The following is an 8,519-nucleotide window of genomic DNA, read 5'->3' on the forward strand; positions in this document are numbered from 1 at the left end:
GGATGGCCGAGGTTATAGGTAAGAGGTCGAGGGCAGGTGGTGATGGCTCACACATGTAATATTAGCACTCAGGAAGTTGAGGTCTGAAGATTATAACTGCAAGCAAGTGCAGGCAGGAGTCTATATGATACTCTTTTCTCCAATTAAGCACCAGAAAAACCAGAGCTGTGGTTCAAGTAGTAGAATGCTAGCCTTGAGCATAACAACTTAGGGATAGCATCCAGGCCATGAATTCAAACCCCAGGACTCTCATACACACACACACACACACACACACACACACACACACACACACACACACACACACACACACACACACACACACTGGAAATTCTACTTACCTATCAAAAAGAATATTGTACCATTTGTATCTCTCATTTCTAATGTCATCTGCCTTGTATCTCATTACCATTGTATTTTCCCTGTACTGCACTAACTGACACATGCAAACCGATGTAAATGATTTTCAGGGTTATGGGCTAACCATAGATTCCTGAGTATGAGTTCTCTGCTCATTCTCTTTGTCTATTCATGCCTTTGAGTAGTGATTGTACAGATTCATTTGTACCATTTGCTACAAAGAAAAGAGATGAACCATACATATATATGTATGTATATATATATGATTATATACATACACACATTTATACATACATGGATATATGCACACATATGGATATATATTGAATACCTGAGTACGTTTTATGTTTTCAAGAATTATGGAGCTAACAAAAATCACATGTATTTTCCTTCCTTTTCAATTTTTTTCAAAACATAAAGAACTTTGTCTCTTTTGAATATTAATTTTTAAGAGAATATCACCATCTCTGATTTGTCAGTTGCCTTGAAATTAGATGTTCAAATGGACAAAATTATTTAGGCTTTTTGGTGGAAGAAAGGAATATTCCTAGGGTTCTATTCAGGGGTTCTCTGCTTGCTAGACAAGACTTTGTCTGTATAGCACCAAGCAGCTCAAATACTTTGCCATACTTCTAGTCCATTTTATTTACTTTAGTTCTTGAACTTTTTGCCCTGGTCTGATCTTAGATTGACTGAGACTTGCTACCTATGCCTCATAACATAATTAACTAGGATTACAGATGTGAACCACTAGGGCCAGCTCGTTTGTTGAGATGTTTGTTTGGCAGTTATTTATCTGGCCTGGCCTCAGACCATGACACTTGTCATTTCTGCTTCCCAATCATCTGGGATTACAGATGTGGGCTACTATATTTGGTGTACATAAAACCTTCTGTTTTGTGTTTTATTGTGTGTGTGTCGGTAGTGGGGTTTGAACTCTGGGCTTGGTCGCTGTCCCTGTGCTCTATAGATCAAGGGAGCCACCTACCGCTTGAGCCACAGCACCAGTATCGGTTTTCTAGTGGTTTTATTGGAGATAAGAATCACACGGACTTTCCATCTCAGGCTGGCTTTGTACCTTGATCCTCAGATCTCAGCCTCCTGAGTAGCTAGGATTTCAGACGTGAGCCACCAGTGCCTGACACACCTGTTTTTCAACAGAGGTTTTTATTGCAAAAATACTGTATAGAGGGGTTAAAGAGTACAAGTTAAAGAGTACATTTTCTATCAAGCATTGTTACCTCCTCTTTTATTTTTCCCTAACCCTCCCCTCCCATCTCCACAACTCCACTCCCCTCTCCTCCCTTCCCCTCTTCCCCGCCTATATTGTAAAGATCCTTTTTCAACATTGTGTCTTCTGCATCTCATTGTTACAATGGGTCAGCCTGTATCCGTATTTAACTATTTTGCTTTTTCCCTTCCCCTCCCCAAGCTAGAGAAGGGTGTATACAGGATGCAGTGAACCGACATTAAATACAGTGAAAACAGGGGTTATACCATAGGGGAGGAACATAAAAAGAAAAAAAAACACATGGTAGATTATAAATCCTATCTTGGGGTTCATTTCGCTTAACATCATCTTATCTGGTCGTATGTACATAGCTTTTGAACTTTTATGCTTCTCTGAGACATATAATAGTTATTTCAAATAAGGGAAACCATAGGACCTATGTTTCTTTGGGTTTGGCTTACTTCACTTGATATAATTTTTTCCAAGACTCCACTTAGAGTTCCCCTATGATCCAGCAATCCCTTTTTTGGCATTTGCCCAAATGTTCACAAACAAGACCATATTAAGCTACCAGCACAACTATGTTTATTGCAGCGTTATTTAACATAGCTAAGATATGGAACCAACCCAGATGCCCCTCAGAAGATGAATGGATCAAGAAAATGTGATACACACACACACACACACACACACACACACACACACACACACACACAAAATGGAATTCTATGCCTCCATCAGAGAGAATGATATCGCCCCATTTGCTAGGAAATGGAAAGACACAGAAACAATTGTATTAAGTGAAATAAGCCAGGCTCATATAACCATAGGTCCCACGATTAATCTTACTTGCAGTAACTAGTACATGGTACCATATAACCATATAAGAAGATGTTATGTGAAATGAACCCCAAGATAGGGGTTATCTCTATATAGTCCCCAAAATAAAGTTGGAAGGGGAGCTGTCATTCAAATACAGAGCATCACCCTTGAGGGAAAAAGCCTAAGTGACAAGGTAAGGTCATGAGTTTAAACCATAATATCAGCAATCAAAAAAGTTGATTTCTTTTCCTTGAGGTTTTTATTAAATTGCTCAGAAAATAATCAACGTTATATTTATGTTTAGCATTACTATTAAAATCATGATATATTTATTTATGTTATTCTTTATTTTCTTTTTTTTGTTGTTTTTTATTAAGTTTTTTTAATTGTGAAAATACTGTACAGAGGGGTCTTTATTTTCTTAAATTTTACTTACACATTAATATCCAGTAATGATAAGAGATGATTACTGTTTCACACGTTTTTATGTCAGTTGAATATATGGATGAGAGGTGCATACAAGGAGTTTGGACTGAAAATAGATAATTGCAAGCTCTCCCCATAAAGAATGGATAGTTGAAGGAGCTGCGGGCATGTATAAGATAAACCAAAGAAACCAGCAAGGAAAGATAAGGTATGATTCTGGAAAACACACAATTTTGGAAGAAAAAAAACAGGGAAAATATGTGGCTTTTGGTAAGAACTTTGTAACCCACCTACATATTTGATTCCTTATTTCTAGCGGAAGGCATTTCAGTTAACTTTATTTTACAAAGTTAAACATGATTGACCTTTAATGCTAACTGGCCTCTGTCTCAGGTAAGCAATTATTCTACCCAGGTGCCAAGGTCTCATGCTTATCATCCTAGTTACTCAGAGAGCTGAGACCTCTAGATCGTAGTATAAATCCCATCTGGAGAGGAAAATTGGTGAGACTTTTCTGTTCAATTAACCATAAGAAAATTGGAAGTGGCAATGTGGCTCAAAGTGGGAACACTAATGTTGAGTAATAAATCTCAGAGACAGAACCCAGGCCCTGAGTTCAAGCTCTCTGAAATTATTCTTAAAATACTTGTTCTCAGTAATTCTTTAATTTGTCTAGAAGACTGTCTAAACTTAGAGATTTTTTTATTTCATGTTGTCAGAATTTAATTTTAAGATGTTCAGAGAAAAATTATGTATATTAAGAACTGGTTTGTATTGCTTTGTATTACGTATTGCTTCTACACCTACAGATCAGCTGGAAAGTAGATGGCCAAACCACTCCTACCCCCACCAAAGTTGTAAAGTTCATGTTTCGACATAATGATTTGTACATCTCATTGATGCAATGGGTCCACCTGTATTCTTAGTTAAACGATTTGTTTTTGCCCTTCCCCTCCACAAATTATACCAACATCAAATGCAGTGAAAGCAGGGGTTATACCGTGGGGGAGGGACATACGAAGCAATATAGAAATCATCTTATAAATATGTTAGAAACAACTGCATGAAAGAAAAAAAATTGTATACTTATCTTGGGGTTCATTAACCTAGCATCAACTTCATCTGACCTTTTCTGCTTGACTCAGACATATACTAGATATTGCAAATAAGGGAAGCCATGGGACCTATGTTTCTTTGGGTCTGGCTTACTTCACTTAATATAATTTTTTCCATGTCTTTCCATTTCCCAAAAAATGGGGCAATGTCATTCTTTCTGATGGAGGCATAGAATTCCATTGTGTATATATACCACATTTTCTTGATCCATTCATCTACTGAGAGGTATCTGGGTTGGTTCCATGTCATAACTATGGTAAATAATTCTGCAATAAACATAGGTGTGCTGGTAGCTTTAGTATGGTTTTGTTTGTTATCATGTGGGTAAATGCCCAAAAGTGGGATTATTGGGTCATAAGGGAGCTCTATGTGGAGTCTTTTGAGGAACCTCAATACTGCTTTCCACAGTGGTTGAAAAAGTTTACACTGCCACCAACAATGTAGTAAAGTTCCCTTCTGGGCACATCCCCTCCAGCACCTGTTGTTATTAGAGTTCTTGATTATAGCCATTCTAACTGGGGTGAGGTGGTACCTCAATGTTGTTTTTATTTGCAATTCTTTTATGGCTAGAGAGGTTGAGCATTTCTTCTTGTGTTTATTGGCCATCCTTCTTCCCTCTTCAGAGAAGTTTCTCTTTAAGTCTTTAGCCCACTTATTAATTGGGCATTTGTTTCTTTGAGGATTTGTTGTTGGGAGATTTAATTTTTTGTGTTCCAATTATATTTTAGATATGAGACCATTGTGCATTGTATGGCTAGTACAGATCTTCTCCCAATCTTTGGACTTTCTAGTGATCTTGCTAGCTATGTCCTTTGCCATGCAGAAGCTCTGCAATTTCGTGCAATCCCATTTGTCCCATTTATCTTTGTTTGTTTGTTTTTTTGTATTTCTGTGTCTCTATTAAGAAATTTCAGGGTGTGCCAAGGAGAACTAGGGTTTCTCTTATTCCGTCCCGTAATGTTTTCAGAGTAAGACTTGAAACTTTTAGAGTTTCAAATATTACAGGAAGATCTTGGATTCATGTTGAATGGATGTGAGTAGATTAAGCTCTTGCAAAATTCGTGTGTGTGGGGGGCAGGTTATGTTTATTATTGAAATCAAGGATTAGGAACTTGGTTCCTTTTTCTGAGATATACATTATGGTGTATCTTTGTTGGTGGTAGGCTCTGATTGCTTGCCTTTTCCTGACGTGTACAATCCAACTCTATTTTTCAATTAAAGTTCTTTAATTATTATTGAACTTATAGTGCTCTGATATTGCTTTGTCTTTAGTCTGCCATCTAGGATCTTCTTTCCCTCTTAAATGTTAACATTCAATATAAATTTTACCTCCTGACTGATTTCCCCCTTTAATCTGCATTTTGCAATAAGTATTATAATACCTTTGATCTCTGTATTCATGAAGAAAAACCGTTTCGAATTCTTTGCTTAATGTAATAACACCTGGACAGAGTTGTTAGCACCAAGACCTTAAATTTTCTTTTGTAGTTTTAGTTTAAAATAACCTTCCTCCATGTTTTTAGCATAGGTAGATAAAGAATTCCCACAATGCCTCACAATTTTTATATTTCACTTTGTCTATGTGTCTTTGTCCCTGCTAAATTTTTCTGGATGCCTGTGTTAGCTACCCCAACCCCTGCAAAGCTGTTGCTGCTACCCAATTTCCTGCCACTGCAACTCAGCAATTACAGTCACACTTACCCTTTCCCTGGTATTCCCTTTCTCTGCTACTCATTTTGCTACCCATAAATCTTATCACCATGATTCCAGCCACCTGATCCCTGACACCCTTGTCTCTGCTACCGCATTCCCAAACAAAGCAAGGCAAGAGTAGGCACAGACAGTCGACTTGGGTACTCCTCTTGCAAGTACAATGGGACGTTATTCCTCAGGTATTTATTATGAGGGACTAACTAGTGGTGAAAAGAGAAGAGGTTACTCAGAGGGGACTAAAATCCAAGGATATCAACTTATAACTTCTTGCTGAGAAAAGCAGACCCTAAGGTGAAAGTTAATGAAAAAAGAAAATTTGACAAAAATATTAGCGATGATATAAAAAGTTTAGCTGAGTCTCTTGTACCAGTGATATGAATTATTTTATGACATAGATATGTAACTACTTTGCATTTTAAAAAGTATATGAAGATGCACATTTATGTGATACTTATATTAATTTATGGAATATTTGCATATGATCATGTTAATGATATTCAATAGTTTATGCTTTATGATATGCTGATTACTCTGCCTTTAGCAATATGAATTGAGATCTCTAAAAATAAATGGAATTGCAATGTTAAATACTACAAGGAGATTACTGAGGTTAATACCAAAACGAAAGCTGATAAAGAAAACTGAAAAAAGCTACAAGTTTGAAGGGAAGGGATCAGTGGTATATTACTAGCTTTTTAAACATTCTTAGAAAGCAGAACATGATTTTTGATTCTTGCATTTTGGAACCTCTTTAATGAGTAAAACAAACAATTATCGAAATGACTGAAAATGCACTGACATGAATTATTAGATTAACATTATACTCAAAGTTGCCTTGAGATGCAGGCAAGCTTTATTCCTTTCCTATTAAATTAATGGAATAAGCTTACTTTTGAATGGTTGGACAGTCCATGACACTTGTTCCAAAACAAGAAAAGATACTGGAGAGAAAAAAAAGAGGAAGGAGACTCAAGGCTGCTGAAATTAGCATATTTTCCATTTGGACTTTAATGGGTTGTTACTACAAAGAATTAGAATTTCATCTTAAGATAATAATTTCAAAATGGATGTGCTAAAGCATAGCTTCGAAATGTAATATTTAATGCTGTTGGATTAATTAAAGACAAAGGTTTGCAGAAAACTTTAAATTCCAGAAAAACTGTAATGTACCAATAAACACCTAGAATAAACATATTTTAAAAATTCACCTGTTCAAAGCAAACCCTGGCAGGAAAGTCTGCGAGTCACTTATCTCCAAATAAGAAGTGGCTCTGTGCCTCAATTGGGAGAAGGCTCACCTTGAGCTCAAGAATTCAAGGATATGTTAATACCCAGGCCCTGAGTTCAAGCCCCATGGCTGACAAGAAGAAATTTTAAAAAATTAAACCATTAGGGCCGGAAGGAGACTCAGTAGTAGAATGTTTGTCTTGCATGCATGAGGTCCTGGGTTCAATTCCTCAGCACCACATAAGCAGAAAAAACTGGAAGTGGCACTGTGGCTAAAGTGGAAGTGTGCTAGCCTTGAGCTGAACAGCTCAGAGACAGCACCCAGACACAGAGGTCAGGCCCCCCTACCACCACCACCACCAACAACAACAACAGTTAAAACATCAAACAGCCTGAAGATGTTGTCCAAAATAATGAATGCAGCATTATCCATTTACATGACTTAGTGAATTGAAACCTAGTTTACCAGTGGAGATGGTGGGCATTTTGTGTGTGTGCCAAAGCCTGCAAAATTATTTTGTACTTTAACAGGGAGGGAGAAAGGAGGAAATGGGGGGAGGAGTGAGGTGTTTGGTGGACTTGCCTTTTGATTCACTGATTGTTTTCTGGAGTCAAATTCAGAGAAATTCTGCTTGCAATCCTAGTTACATGGGGAATTAAGAAGCCATGTCCTGGAAGTGGTTTTGTCCTGTCCTTGGCCTGGTTCTAACCACCACTGGATAATCCAAGTCCCACGTCAGGAACAAGATGCCTTGAAGACTACTGATCCATTGAGCAGGTGGACCTAACCACAGCCAGAATAGGTAGAAAATGCAATTCCGAGGGCAGCCCTGAAAATCTACAGCAGGTAGAATTTTTTATATATTTTTATTGTAAAAATACTGTACAGAGGGTTCAGAGTACAGGACTAGGTAATGAATACATTTCTTATACAGCATTGTTACCTCCTCCTTTGTTTTTCCCCTGCCATCTTTTCCTTCCCCATATCTCCAACTCCCCCCTCCTCGACCCCTGCCTGACATTGTAAATTCATTTTCGACACAGTGTCTTGTACATCTCATTGTCACAATGGATCAACCTGCATCCCCATTAAAGCATTCTGCCATATCCCTTCCACTCCCCAAATTACAAATATACGATGCAGAACACTTGAATCAAACAGGGGTATACCGTGGGGGGATGAACCTACAAAAGAAAGAAAGGAAAAACCACTTGTGTCTCTGACTTGGGGTACATTTCGCTTAACATCATCTTCTATGGTCATATGTTCTCAGCCTTTGATCTTCTCTGCTTGTCCTAGACATGTTCTAATCTTGCAAACAAAGGTAAAACAAGGTAAACCATGGGTCCTTTGTTTCTTTGGGTCTGCTTACTTCACTTAATATAATTTTTACCAAGTCTTTCCATTTCCTAACATATGGAGCAATGTCATTTTTTCTGATGGAAGCATAGAATTCCAGTGTGTGTGTGTGTGTGTGTGTGTGTGTGTGTGTGTGTGTGTGTGTGTGTGTGTGTGTGTGTACCACATTTTCTTGATCCATTCATCTGCTGAGGTGCATCATGGTTGGTTCCATATCATAGCTATGGTGAATAATACTGCAATAAACATGGTTTTGCTGGGAGC

Source organism: Dipodomys spectabilis, unplaced genomic scaffold, assembly GCF_019054845.1.
Source record: "Dipodomys spectabilis isolate Male_0828 unplaced genomic scaffold, ASM1905484v1 ptg000298l, whole genome shotgun sequence".
Taxonomy (NCBI): domain Eukaryota; kingdom Metazoa; phylum Chordata; class Mammalia; order Rodentia; family Heteromyidae; genus Dipodomys; species Dipodomys spectabilis.